This window comes from Pelecanus crispus, chromosome 25, assembly GCF_030463565.1.
Source record: "Pelecanus crispus isolate bPelCri1 chromosome 25, bPelCri1.pri, whole genome shotgun sequence".
Lineage (NCBI taxonomy): Eukaryota > Metazoa > Chordata > Aves > Pelecaniformes > Pelecanidae > Pelecanus > Pelecanus crispus.
This window is the reverse complement of record NC_134667.1, coordinates 2199735-2214775: the sequence shown is the minus strand read 5'-3', so window position 1 is coordinate 2214775 and position 15041 is coordinate 2199735.

Sequence of the window (15041 nt, the reverse complement as noted above, 5' to 3'; positions counted from 1 at the left end):
TTGTATGTGCAATTGCACCTGTATCTGGAATTGTATCTGGTTTGTGCCTGTCCCTGCAGTTGTATTGGCAATTCAGTGTGGGTCCGTGCCTGTAATGATATTGGTCTCTGTGATGATGCTGGCAGCAGTGTATTTGATGGTGCCAGTATCTGTGTCTCTAATGGTATCTGTGCCTGTACCCGTAATTGTACCTGTAACTGTATCTGCATTGCTAACGGTATCTGGACCTGCACATGTACTTGGAATGGTTTCTGTATGCGCACACGTAATTCCCTCTCTAGCTGAACTAGGAAGCGCAGGGGTATCTCTAATGGTATCTGTACCACTGACGGTCTCAGGATCTGTGTGACTACCTGTAATGCTATCGCCTTCTCTGTACTGGTGTTGGGATCTGTGACAGTCCTGGTAGTGGCATCGGCAATGGCGTGGGTACCTGTATCAGTATGTGCAACGCTATCGATAGCTGCAATGGGATCGGCATCTCCAAGGGGCTCTGCACCTGCAGCGGGAGCTGGATCTGCAATGCCATCTGCAATGGTTTCTTCAGCTGCAGTGGTACCTGCCTCTGCAGTGCTGTTTGCTTTGATAGCAGCACCTGCAGGGTTGCCAGCAGTGGCTTGTTCAGCTGAAATGGTGGCTGCAATGGCATTTGAATCTGCAATGGCATCTGCAAAGCCATAGCGTCTGCAATGCTCTGTGTGCATCTGTACGCTCTCCACTGCAGACACCACTGCAGATGCAGATGCCATTGCAGATGCAAATACAATTTCAGATGAGGTTGTGGATGGAGATGCTGTTGAAGATGCAGGTGCCATTGCAGACGCCATTGCAGATGCAGAAACCATTACAGACACCAGTGGAGATGCAGATGCCATGTCAGACACCACTTCAGATGAAGATGCCGTTGCAGATGCAGGTACCTTTGCAGACGCCATTGCAGATGGAGATGCCTTTGAAGCTTCCTTTGAAGATAGAGCCCTTGATGCCACTGGAGATGGCCTTGCAGACGCAGATACCACTGCAGATGGCCCTGCAGATGCAATTGCCTTTAGAGTTGCTCTCAAAGATGCTGAAGCCATTGCAGTCACCCAATGGAGATGCAGATACTCCCTGTACCTTCAGTGGTATGTCTACCACTCCCTGTATGTGTAACGGCAGCTCTCTCTGTAATGGTTCCCCTCCCAGGAGCGAGATCGGTCTCTGTATCTGTATCCATAGCTGTAACTGAATGTGTACTCGTGGCTGGGGCTCTTCTGGTGGCTGGAACTGCGTGTGCAGTTCTGTCTGTATCTATGACTGCCCCTGCAAGTGTATGTGTAACGGTGTCTGTGACTGTACTTGTATCTCTAATGGTAGGTGTCTTCTGTCTGTATGTGCCCCTGTATCTGCCGTTGCATCTGCAATTGAGTCGGTATCTTCCTCGTGGGATTGCTGTCTATGGCTGTATGTGAAAAGGCATTGTCAAGGATATCTGCAATGGCACCTGCATCTACAATGTTCTGGCCAATGGACTGTGCATCTGCAAAGGTATCTGCAGTGGCGTCTGCAATGCGAATTCATGCTGCAGGGCCATCTGAAATGGTATTTGCATCTGCAATGGAAGCTGCAACGGTATCTTCTTCTGTAAATGGATTGGGCATCTGCAATGGCATCTCCATCGCCAGCACTACGTCCACCTACAATGCTCTCTCTATTGGTATTTGCAGCTGAGGAAAGGCATGGGATTTTCCCTCAGATGGACAAAACCAAATGATCAGAAAACAGGACAGGTTGCAACGCCCGTCAGGTATTAATGAATTACTTAAAAGTCAAGTGAAAGAGAGGTGCTGCGATGACAGACAGTGAATTTCACACCCTGCCTCATATCCAGAGGCTCAAGCTCGGCACGCTCCATGCTCCTGCGTGGCAGGCGGCTTTCCGCAGCGATGCTGCTCACCGGGCGTTGTTAAAGACATCAGCCTCACAGATGTCTCTGCCTCCCCCCAGACAGCCCTGATCCCCTCAGTCACTGCCTGCCTGCCGGGTGCCCCCACCCCTTCCTCCTGGTGCTCCCCTGCGTGCCAGCAGCCACGGCTCTCTGAGCAGGAGAGACACTCCACTCCTCTTGGCAGCCTGCAAGCACAGACTAGAGCACAGGGCTAGTCTTTTTGTTCCCCTTCCTGGGCTGCACTTCCGCCCCGGAGCTGGGTGCTGGATCCTGGTGGGGGCTGGGTGTTTCAGCCCTGTCTTGGAGCCCAAGCGGTGTGTGTGTCCGTGCACACCCGTGCTGCACGCGCCTCTCTGTGAGTGTCTGCGTGTGCCTGCTGGGAGTCCATGTGCAGCCCGGCTCCCGCGTGGACCTGGTGTGGGGAGCTGCCGCAGCTGGACTTCCGCGGGACAGGCAAACCCCGCGGGGAGTGGCCGACACGCGGTGACTGTGGCTGCTCCGGCCGTGCGCTGAGAGTGGGTGCTGAGAGTGATGCCCTGTTTCCCACGTCAGCTCTTGGCACCAGCCCCGGGGAGGTGATTGTCGTGTCACAGTGGGCAGTGGTGGCCGTGTCACCGTGATGTCACTGTGGGCTTGTGACACGGGCGCCCTGGAGGGTACAAAGGGTGCTGCTCCCAGAGGCGGGGGAGCATCTGGAGGAGAACCTGGGTGCTGCTGGGCAGGAGTATGGAGAGTACTCGCCAACGACCTCTCCGGCGTCCACTGTGCAGAGGGGCCGCGCGGGTGCCCGGCAAAGCAGGGCAGGAGAAACTCCTTCTCTCCTCAGCCCCGCACCACACCTGGCCAGAAGCTCAGCACCCAGCTGGTGCAGGCCAAGCCATGCATGGAACCAGTGCGTGCGCGAGCACAGGACCGCTGGCAGAGTGGGACACAGGTGCGTGAGTGCAGGCGGCTGACGGAGCCCCTCTCTGGGGGAGGCTCCTGTGCCAGCCCTGGCCATCCCTGACAATTCCCACGGCCGTGCCACTCACACCCTGCTGGCTCCCGACACGCAGGTGCAGCCATGCAGGCAGAGGTGCTGAAGCAAGACCTCCGCATGCTCCGGGAGCGCCTGCTGCAGTGTTCTGGCGACTCACAAAGGCACAAGGAGCTGCTGCAGTGTCTGGTAGGTGTGGAGTGTTCCCCTTGTGCCCGGGGGCTGGGGCTGCGAGACCTGAGCCCCTGAGCCCTCCTTTCCCCCTGCAGGGCAAGCAGCAGCAGGAGCTGCGGCAAACCATGGAGGAGCTCAGCATGGAGGTCAGTGTCCCCTCCTCTGCCCACGTCCCCCAGCTGCGGCACCTGGGGCTGTGTCAGGGGCTCAGTGCCTGTGTCCGGCTCCTCTTCCCAGAACCGTCTTGTGGCGCGGTGTTTTGAGAACAACCGCCGGGAGCTCCAGCAGCTGGAGGGGCTGGTGGCCCAGGCAAAGGTGAGTTCACAGAATCACAGACTGGTTGAGGCTGGAAGGGACCTCTGGAGATCATCTGGTCTTGTGCAATGCCCCTGCTCAAGCAGGGTCACCTAGAGCCACTTGCTCAGCCCCATGTCCAGCTGTGGACCGCGTCCAGAGTTGGGCCTGGGGGTCGCTCTGGCTGCCTGCAGTGCCTGCAGGGCTGGGAAGGAGAGGGGACGTGAGGGCAAAGGCAGTGCCCGAAGGGAGCCATGAGTGCACTCGTGGGAGCGTCCCGGTGCCCTGATGGCTGCTTCTCTTCCCCTCCTCTCCCACAGGAGCACGTTCAGCTGGCAAAGGAGGAGGCAGCTGCAAGCCTGGAAGAGGTGCTGAAGGTACAGGGGAAAAGGAGGCCCGTTCTGACAGGGTCCGGGAGGGGGGTGCCAGTGCTGGGTCCGTGCAGCCCAGCAGCCACGGGCAGTGGTGTGGCTGCGGAGGATATTTACTCCGGGATATGGCGTCCATGATGGAGGGATTGGGCCTCTGGAGATCCCCCAGGCTCTTGGCTGCGGCTGTGCTGCAGAGGGGACCCTGATGGGTCTGCAGGCACAGCAGGCACAGCAGGCACAGCACTATGGCTTTGGGGAAGGGGGTGCGATGAGTGACCCTCACTTGGCTGTACGGGGACACCGGGTGTGACAGGAACCCAGGCATGGGCTGGAGGGGAGGCGATGGGGAGTCTGGCGTTGCGCCCTGGCCGGTGGCATGGGGGTCCTCCTCCACCCCCTGCCCCTCCTGGAGCTGTTCCCGTTCCCCCTTCTCTCCCAGGCACACCTCTGTCAGGGAAAGGCAGAGGGAGGCACAAAAGTGCGGGAGCTGATCAAGGTCTGTGACCCCGCACCCAGAAGTGCCTCGGGGAGTGGCCAGAGCCGCTGAGCAATGGTGCTGGCCCCAGGACACCCGTGTGCCTGCCGCCCTGGCCCTGGCCTGACCTCCCAGTGCCCTGGGGACTGAGTGGGGATGCCCTTTCCCACCATGGCTCCCTGCAATGTGTCCCGCTTGCTTTGCAGGGGGAGCAGTGGTCAGAGCTGGCACAAGCTGTTCAGGAGCAGGCTGAGGTCAAGAAGGTACTGGGGACTGGAGGGACGGGGGCTCCACAGGTTTGTGGGGGGAAGCCCCCTCAGAGCAGACATGGCATGGACTCCTGACTGGGCCCTTTGCTTCTCCAGCTGCTCAGGAACAAGCTCCAGCACCTCCTGGAGAGACAGGAATGCCTCCGAGAGCCAACAGCTTTGTGAGTGGTGATGGGGCCCTGACTGAAGCCTGGGGCAGCGGGGTGGGGGATGCTCAGCAGCTTTGGGCAGAGCTCTGCCACTTGCAGACATCTTTGTGGCTCCTGTCCGCTGCTCCAGCCTGCTCTGGAGAGCCCTTTGTCTTCTCCTAAGCAGCTCAAAACCCCTCTGTGCCACTCGGGACTACTGCAAGCAGCTCTGCAGCACTCTGAGCAGCTCCCAGGCTCTCCTCCATGCCCCCCAGGCCTGGGGTGGGACAGGGGCAGGGGGTGGGTCTGTGCAGTGCTGGGATGCCGCGGTGCCTGGTGCCAGCCCCAGCAGAGCCTGGGCAGCACCCTGGCTCCCTGTTGGCCACCCAGGGGGCCACCATGCCAGCCGAGGTCTCTTCTCACAGCCCAGAACCCCATGGTGTCCGTAGCAGGGGGAAGGCGGCGCAGGCGGACAAGACAGGCGAGTCGCTGCTGCAGGAGATGGTGGCTGTGCGGCTGGTAGGACAGACAACCCCGCTGTGGGCCTTGGGGAGGGAAGGGTCTGCACTGTGCCCGGGGGACATGGGGGCACTGATCTCAGCGTGAACGAGGGAGGGGGGCTGAGCCCCCAAACCTCGCCGCCTCGCACACCCCAACACATGTCCCTGCTGTGCCTTGGCCTCTAGGAGGAGCAGCTGGCGTCAAGGAGGCATAACATCACTTCTTGGCTGAGGTGAGTGGCCCGGGGCAGTCAGGGTGCCGGGGCTCTTCCATAGGCACTGGCATGTCCGTGCCAGTGGTCCAAGGGCACTAGGCAGCTTTGGACTTCTCTGGGATGAAATGGTTCAGTATTTCTTTTCTTTGTAGCTTGGGGGGCGCGTAGGGGGGGATTTTGGGGCCCACCGGGGAGACGTAGAGTAGAGCCGAGAGAGGTAGCCGGGCCCCTCACCCCAGTCCTGAGCGGGGAGTGTTGTGCCCAGCACGGTTCAAGGTGCCACGGTGCTGTGCGAAGAGGGTGGTTGGAAAGAGCTGAGACACATTTGCCCCCTGTTCTGCCTGACCCCTCTCCTGTCCCACAGGAGATTTCTTCTGTTCCTCGCCTTCCTGCAGATCGTCGTCCTCATCCTGGTCCTGCTGAACAGGGACATCCTTAACTGGGTCCTGCCACCGAAGCTGGCGGCTGCCTTTGGGAGCCGCCCAGTGACGTCCCGGTTCTTTTCAAATAAAACCAGAAAGAGAAGACAGACATCTGTGATTGTAGGACAAGTGCGCAACCGTGTCAATAGTGAATGTCCGCTGACGGGCCGGAGGGAGGTGGCTGCTGCTTTCCCTTCTGCCTGTGCGTGCCCCACGATGGCTCTGCCTCAGACCTGGTTCTTGCCCGATTTGCAGGCAGGAGGGTGTGTGCACCGTCCTGCGTAAACGGTTGCCCGTTTTCACACAGGCGCAATGGAACTTGACCAACAATGACCGCACTTGCATAAGAGGGTTTGTTGTTAGGAGAAACCAGGCCAAGCCAGCTGAAAGTGCCAAAGTTGCAACAAAATAGTGCAAACTCAGCTTATAAATATGCAATAAGCATGCTTGCATGGGGGTTGATGTGAACAAATCCTCAAAAGCGTATGGTAACAACGGATGTCATGGCCAAAGCATATAGGTTATGTACATTGCAAAAATGAGTATGTGAGTAGTCTCAAAACTGTATATAAAGGGTCAAGAGCGTGAAAAGGGGTACTTCTCATGCTCCCAGCCAAGAGGCACTGTTACTGCCAGCAATACAAGGGGTTTTAGCTACGGTGTACTTCTGCTGCCTTCTTTCCAGTACCTGCGCACGAACGAGAAGAAAACAAAATGCGAGCAAATCCTTTTTTACTAACACCGTGAATGCCAGGTGACCGGTCGGAGGGAGGTGGCTGCTGTGCTCCCTACGACGGCTCTGACTGTACACCGCTATGTACCGAGTACAGGTTCACGAGAAGGTGGCGAGCCACAATGACCACCCGCAGGCTCAAGACCTCCTTTAGGAAGAATAATAAAACAAAGAAGGTGTGTGGCAGCTCGACTTGTTCCTCGCAAACGTTCTTCCAGGGGGCTTCCAACAGCTTGCACTGCAGACATGGATCTGTTGGAGCGGGTCCAGAGGATGGCCGCAAAAATGATCCGAGGGCTGGAACACGTCTGCTATGAAGAAAGGCTGAGAGAGTTGGGGTTGTTCAGAGTGCAGAAGTGCAGGCTGTGGGCAGAGCTTCCTGCGGCCTTTCAATATATAAAGGGCGCTTGCAAGAAGGACAGAGGCAGACTTTTTATCAAGGCTTGTAGTGACAGGACAAGGGGCAATGGTTTTAAAGTGAAAGAGGGTTGGTTTAGCTTGGGCGTAAGGAAGAAATGTTTTCCAGTAAGAGTTGTGAGACTCTGGTCGCCCAGAGAAGCGTGGCTGCCCCATCACTGGAAGTGTTCAAGGTCAGGTTGGGTGGGGCTTTGAGCTACCTGATCTAATGAAAGATGTCCCTGTCCATGGCAGGGGGGTTGGACTAGATGATCCCTTCCAACCCAACCCGTTCTATGATTCTATGCCCTGGATCAGCCCCCACCCAGCTGCTCGCTGGGTGCAGCAGCACATGCCCTTGGTGCCCAGACAGCTGTGGAGTGGAAGAATGCCCAGGAGAAACCCAGGAAGAAGGCGGCTTCGGATATGATGAAGAGGATTATTCCATGTCACAGGTGTTTTTGGACAGTAGGGGTGTGGTGGCCTTGGAATGTGCTTCCTTGTACAATGTCTTGTCATCATTGGATTACAACTAGGACTATGGAGAGCAGAGCTAGGGCCAGGAGTTGTGATGACTTGTGGTGGAATCATATGATTAAACGTGACATAGTAAGTATGGCGGCAGCTGCTCCCAAGATGGGCCAGGGGCTTGGTTCTACTATGTGGTAGGAGTGTGCTTGGTGAGCCATTAGATGTTTTCTGGTAAGTATAGGCTTAGTAGGAGAACAAAGACGTAGGTGTGGATTATGGCTACTGCTACTTCTAGGATTGTTAGGAGGAATCGGATTGATGCAGTTAGGATTGACACTGCTGGGATGATGGGGAGTAAGGCGGTTGTGGCTGTGGAGATGAGTTGAATAAGGAGATGTCCTGCTGTAAGGTTTGCTGTGAGGCGGACTCCTAGCGCTAGTGGTCGGATAAGGAGGCTGGTGGTTTCAATTATGATTAGGGCAGGAATTAGTAGTGTTGGGGTTCCTTTGGGTAGTAGGTGTCCTCGGGAGGCTGAGGGTTGATTTCATAGGCCTGTGAGTAGGGTGGCTAGTCATAGTGGGAAGGCTAGTGCGATGTTCATTGATAGCTGGGTGGTTGGGGTAAATGTATATGGTAATAGGCCTAGTAGGTTGATTGTAAGCAGCAGTACTATTAGTGATGTCAGGATTAAGGCACATTTGTGGCCTTCTTTGTGGCCCAGGAACATCCCTGGGCAGCCAGGAAGGCAGAGGAGGTGGCACAGGGCTCTCCGGGGAGCACCCTGGGGGCCTGCAGCAGCTCTTCCTGGTCTGGGGACAGCAGCTGGCCCAGCACTGGCAGGAGGGAGGCAGGGAGGGAGGCCAGGACAGCAGCACCACTCGAGAGAGAGAGAGAGAGAGACAGCCATGCTGCTGATCATTTCCACCATGCACAGCATCATCTCCGTTAACACCGTGTGAAAACGCGTGCATCTGAGCAGCCCTGGCTGTATGCAGAGGTGCCAGTCTGCATTGGGTGGCCCTCCAGCCTGAGGGGACCTGCACACCACGCTGCTTGATGCCAGGAGCCAAAGGAGCTGCTGCTCTCTGTGCTCCCGGGTGCTTCTGGGCCCCTTGTCTCTGGGAGCTGCAGCTGCGGGCGGAGGCTCACCCACAGGGTTGCTCCCTCCAGGCAGCACAGCAACCCTTTCTTGGTAGCCCCTCTCAGCTCATCACGGGCATCACCAGGCGGCTCTTGTGATGTCATAACCTGCTGCCCTCCATAAAACCCCGCGCTGCAGAGGTGGGCAGCAGTGCGAAGCAGAGCACTGGCAGCAGCTAGCGCATGCCTAGAGAAGAGGTGCTTGGGTCTCGGGAGGAGAGCAGGCTTTGCCCTGTGCCTGGTCGGTGTGCTGGGCTTGTGGAGATGCCAGCCACTTTGGGCAGGTGGGTGCAAGGGGGCCCAGAAAGCAGAGGGTGGTCAGGCCAGAAGCCTTGTGTGCTGCCTGGCTTCCCGGCAGGAGCAGGCAGCCCCACAGCACGGGGGCTGTCTGCACTACTGCCCTCCAGCCGGGCAGCCCAGCAACCCCATTCTGGGGGCACGGCCCTGCCCCTTCTGCGGGGAGAGCCGAGCAGGGCCAGGCTGCTGCCCCTGTCTCAGGCCAGAGCTCTTTGTGTCCCAGGGTGGGGTGCAACGGGCCAGACCTTCCCAAAGGCCCTTAGGCTTTCAGACTTGCAGCTGTGCTGAGCACAGGAACCTGGTGGCAAGCGAGCTCCTAAGCAGATCCCTGGCAAAATCCCAGATTTTGCGCTTTGCTAACAGCAGTGGTCCTGCTCTTTTAGACAACGCCACACCCACCAGAAGGGCAGGAGTGTCCTGAGGCTCCTTCTCCTGCTGCTTCCCGTCCTGTCGGGTGAGTACCCCTCACCAAAAATGGGCCTCTCAGTCCTGGGGAGAGGGAGCAGCTCCTGAGGAAAATAACCATCTCTTGACAACGTGACCCACAGCTCTTGTCTACTGCTGGAGACACCCAACGGTGTGGGGAACCGGAGCGTTGCAGGTAAGTGTCCCTTGCTGTGGGAAAGCCAACGCCTGCAAAGGCCGTCGCTCTGCCCTCCTGCCTCCCCTGGGAACACGCAGTGCCTGCTCGAAACTCCCCATCACCGCTGAGGCAGAGGCGAGGGAGGAGCACTTCTGGTCATCCTTCTGTCTCCTTAGCACCTGCTTGGGGTTTAACACAGAGACGGATCTTCCCGAGTGACTTCCAGAGGGTGGCAGGCTGAAGTGGGGAGCACTTTGGCAGAAGGTGCCTTTGCTGCCTGCATACCCATCGGAGAGCCTGGGGGGGGTCAGATGGAGACCCGAAAGATGCTCTGCTGAACGTGGATGGTTAAAGAGGCCAGGTTTGGGTCAGGGTCTCTCCAAAGCGACTGAAAGCAGCAGGAAATTCTGCCACCTCTCCGTAGGGGAGTCTCCTTTGGGAAGCCCTGGCAGTGCTCCTCATGCTTGCTCCAATAGAGTGTCTCTCCAAAGAGTCAATTCTGGCAGTAAACAAGCTACTTAAGGAGTCCATCCCACACCCTCTTTATCTTGCAGGAGGTGTCGGGCCTTCCTGAAGCGGAGCTGCAGTCTCTGGGGTAAGAGCGCTTTCTTGCCAAGCAACACACGCTGTGGAGCCGTCTCAGCTGGCTTCATGCTGCCTGCACTCACTTGCTTCGCACCCAGGGCTCCCGGCCTTTCCATCTACTACCCACGGTGCTGGAAGGGAGCCATTTGTAAACCAGAGGAAGGAAAGGGGCCGGGGGACGGGGCTTGACCCAAGCTCACCTGACCCTTCTCTGCACGGCGTTTGGAGCCTGCCTGCAGAGGCTTGGCAGCTGCTGGACAAGACCTGCTTTCCCTCTGCCTTGCAGGAACTCACAGGCTTGGCTGGAGCAGAAGATGCGGGATCTCGAGGAGACGGTGGCTCAGGTGTCTGCTGCGAGGGGGAACATACTTCAGGCAGTGAGAGAGGTCCTCGTAGACCATGGTGTCCAAGCAGAGAAGAGAGAGGTAAGGGTGCTGGCGGTAGATCAGAGACCCCGCTACCTATCCGGGCTCCCTCCTGCTGCTTCCTCTTGGCACTCTCAGAGTCGGCACCTCTTCCGACAGGTCTTGCCTTGGGTTTTCTGACACACAGGCGCTCCTTGGCTCTGTGCTAGGGCTCGGGGTTCATGCAGAATGGCCTGTGCACGTGTGTGTGTGTGTTCACTGCCATCTCTCCATTCCCAATTTTTCCCCAGGAAATTCTGCAGTTGACACAGGCGGCAATTAAGAAGGTGCTTGAAAACTACCTCCAGATGCCTGACTGGGCTCTGGAAGCCATAGGTAGGAAGACAGGAAGTCTCACTGCCCTCACGTTGTCTGTGGCACTCCCCCAAACTCTGCCAAGCTCTGCTTTCCAGCCTGAGAAATGCATCCTAATGCACTGCTTCAACTCCTAATCTCTCTCCACCGTCATGTAAGGTGCCACCATTGATGAGGAGAGGACATCCAAGAGTTATGGTGAGCAAGGCAAGAAGACCTGGTGGCTTTCTCCATTTGCCTTCTCTTCTGGAAACCCTCCAGAGACAATCTTGCAGGCAGGTGTCACAAAGGAACTCCTGGCTTCAGTGTGCTTCACCTCCTTGCTTTCCATTGGCAGACCAAGTGCACAGCACTTTGCTGCAGCCTGCATTGCATTCCTGACCCCTGCGATCCCTGGCAGCACTGCGTCCCATCAGGAAGGGGACCGAGATGAACCCAGCTGCTGTGACCTGCCCACCACCCTTGGCTGCAGTTTGCCAAGGAACTTTGTCCTTGGGAGTCCCACTGCCATACGGCACCTCTGAGGGTCCCTTTCCAGAGTGGGTGGGAGTGGTGGGGGCTGCTGAGCCATGCCAGCAGCGAGAGGTGCTCCTCTGGGCCCCCGGCCCTGATCTGGTCTACCACGTCTGAAGCAGGGTCCATGTCTGCATTGGACCTTGTAGCTGCAGCGGAATCTTTGAAGGACGATGGGGTGAGGTACACTAGGGAGACCTGCCCTTTCTCTGCAGGCTCTGAGAAAGCAGAGCTGCCTTGGGAAAGGCGGTGGAGCCCAGAGGGTTTGTAGAAACACTTCCATATTGCCCTGCTGCCCATGCACTTGTACTCATTTACAAACAGGATTGCAGCCCACAGGCAAGGCAAGGTCTCTGCTTCTGGCCAAACAGGCAGCTGTGGTGGCTCTTTGGCTGCCAGTAGCAACTGATGGTCATGGCTTTCTGGTTTCAGCCCCGTATTGCCCCTGGCAACTGCTGGGCTTTCCAAGGATCTCGGGGCCGCGTGGTCATCCGGCTGCCTGAGCAAATCTGGCCAAAGGCTTTCACCATCTGGCATATCTCCGAGGCAGTCTCTCCTTCCGGGGAAGTCAGCAGTGCCCCCAAAGACTTTGCTGTCTCCGTAAGTCCTGGCCTTGCACTTCTCGGGGAGGGTTGGGGGTGGGGGGCGGCCCCAGGGAAAAGCTGTACCAGAGACGTGCTTCTCGTGGTGGCTTCTCTCAGAGCTCTGTCTGGGGCTGGGTGCTGCAGCGCACCGCATCCCCTGGGGCGCCACTGGGGGCACGTGCAGGTTCTGTGCCTTTGGGGGCTTCTTCTCTGCTTCATGGCCAACGATCCTGGAGCACATGCTGAAAGCATCCCGACCCACACTCACCCTAAGCTGAGTCACCAAGGGAGCCAAGGGAGGTGGGGAAGGGTTCCCGCGTTTGGCCTCGCCGTGCCCATTTTCTGACACCCTGCTTCGGCCTGACCGGCTCCCTTTCTCTCTCGTCTTTGAGGGAGTGGATGAGGCAACGGCAGAAACTCTCCTGGGGACATTCACCTACAACGTGCACAAGGAGATCGCTCAGACATTCCATGTGCAGGTACCGCAAGAGCTGTGGGCAGGATGCCCGGGAAGAAGGCAGGCTTGTCTGCAAGTCCTTGGAGGAAAGAGTGCAGAGGATCACCCCAGCCAGCCTCTGCTCTCCCACGCTCCATGCCCCTGCGGGGAAGGCGGCAAGAGGAGGGCAAATGGGGCTTTGCTCTGCTGGCCGAGGCAGCTGCCCCACCTTTGCAAGGGCTTTCCTTTCCCTTCGGGTAGCGCAGAGAAAGCAGCAGTGGGAAGGGGTGCGGGAAGGGAAACAGTCCCCCTCAGGGGAGACGGTGGCAAGGAGGATGGCAGACGCCTGCCCCCCTCAGCGGGACTCTCCCCGCGTCCCGCGGCAGCCCGGGCAGCACTGTGCCTCCGCTTTCCACAGCTGCCCTCAGCAAGCCTCTGAGGCCAGGCCTTTGCTTTCTAGGCACAGAGGGCTCCTCCTTGGCCCTGGCAAAGGGGGCTCTGCTTGCCCTGGCTTCCTCCTCCGTCAGGGCTGCCCTTTGGTCCTCAGCAGGGGAGCGCAGGCAGGGGGGCCTCCCGCAATCTGTTGTGGCTCTTCCCACCAGCGCAATGACGGCTCCCCCCATTTCTTTACAGAAGGAGCTTCCCAGGACCTTTCGCTACATCAAATTCCAGGTGCAGAGCAACTGGGGAAACCCAGAGTACACCTGTGTGTACCGGGTACAGGTTCACGGGAAGATGGTGAGCCACAACGACCACCCGCAGGCCCAAGACCTCCTTTAGGAAGAATAATAAAACAAAGAGGATGTGTGGCAGCTCGACTTGTGTGTGTCCCTTGCAAACGTTCTTCCAGGGAGCTTCCTACAGCTTGTGCTGCTAGTGGGGAAGGGAGCTTTGTCCCTCAGGAGAAGGATGCTTGTGGTCCGGGCTGCAAGGGACAGCGCAGGGGAATGGGGCTTGAAGGAGAAGCCCCCGTGGTCCAGCTCCGGCTCCCACAGCCCAGGGTCGCTCACCAAAGCTCCAGTGTCACTGAGAGAGCAGAATCGCAGCCCCGGGAAAGCTCTCCTGCTGGCAGAGAAGAGGAGCAAAGCAGGCCTGTCTAGGCACCATGTTTAGTGTTTCATTTAAAGGCACATAAAATGGGATATCCTTGGAGAATAATTCCCCCCTTTTGTCCGTTTACTCTTTCTGTGGTCACCTCTTAGCTCCCCCCACAAACACCCCTCATGCCCTCACTTCCCCCGCAGACACGCCCATCCCCTTCCCTTCTCCCACACCCCTCCAACCCCCTCAGCCACCCACGTACCCGCTCCCCCCGCTCCCCCTCTGGACACCCTGGCCCTGCCTGCTCCCAGCTTCAGCCCCACACTCGCGATGCCGGGCAGGTCAGCGTACTTGGGGTCAGCCATGGCCGGGGGGCATTGACAGGGGGGACGTTTTCTGGGGGATGCCCCTGGGTGGCCTTGGTGTTAGCAACTTACTCATAATTGCTTTTCAACATGATGAAGATAAACGAGGAGCATTTAGGAAAAACTCTACAAGAGCTGATGTGGGTGCAAATGTTCATAAAAAGGACATGGGTTAAGAAATGGAAGAAGAAAGGGTCTTTTAGTCTACCTGTGCCAAGACTAAATGGGAAAGGTCTCTCTCTGCTGCCTGTCTTTAATGTCCTGCCAAGCACCGTGGAGAAAACATCTACATGGGATTAATAACTGGATCTTTTTAGAGATGAATTTAAGAGTGAGAGGGGAATTCATCACGGTGGGTACATTTACTTTAGTCTTCCTTTTCTGGCCAACACAACTGTAAAAGCCCTTCTATTATTCTTTGCATCTTTTGCCAAATTCAGCCACAGCTCTTCCTTCGCTTTCCTGAATCCATCCCTACACATCCAGGCAGCGTCCCTATATTCTTCCCACGACACAGGGCCCTGCTGCCACTGCCTCTGCATTTCCTTCTGACGCTGCACTTGGACCAGGAGGTCCTTACTGAGCCATGCGGGCCTCCTGCCTTCCTTGCACAATGTCTTCCACATGGCAATCAAGAGCTCTTGCACGCTAAGAAAAATGTTCTGACAGAGCTGCCAGCTCTCTTCAGCTCCTTTAGCCCTGAGGGCAGTGTCCCAGTGCGTCCCATCCACTAATTCCTTAAACCACTCAAACTTCACTCACCTGAAATTCAGGGTCCTGACCCTACTCTTTACCTGGCCCATATCGCCATATCCCTCAGGATCCAGAATTCCACCAGGGCATGATCACTGCAGCCCAGGCTGCAACCAGCCTTGACCTCTCTATTTACTTCTTCCATGCCTGCAAGCAACAGGTCTGGTAATGCTTCCCCTCTGGCTGGGCTCTCTATCACCTGCATTAAGAAATTATGCTCAACGCACTCCAAGAGTCTCCTGGACTGCTTACAGCTCGCTCTGCTGCTTTTCCAGCAGACGCAGGGGGACTGAAGTCCCCCAGTAGGATCTCAGCCTCCCAGTGGGATGCTTCCTGCCGCTGAAGTAGGAACGCTTCCTCAAAAGGCTCCTCGTGCTCAGGTGGCCGGGAGGGAACACCAGCCATAAGGTTTCTAGCTGCACAGTGGTGCTTAGCTCCTCCTCTCTGTTACCCAGGCTGCGTGCATTGGTGCAGAGCCATTGGTACACACCCTAATTCCTGTGAAGCTTTTCACAGCTGTTTCCCTGTTTCTTCCTAATACATCACCAGCCCATGGCTCCTCCCTCTTACTCAAAACTCCATCCCCTTCCTCACTAAGTCGAGTTTTACACGCACCTGGCCTCTTTTATACCATTTTCTGCCTAAACCCACTTTGTTCCTCCCCGCTTCCCCTT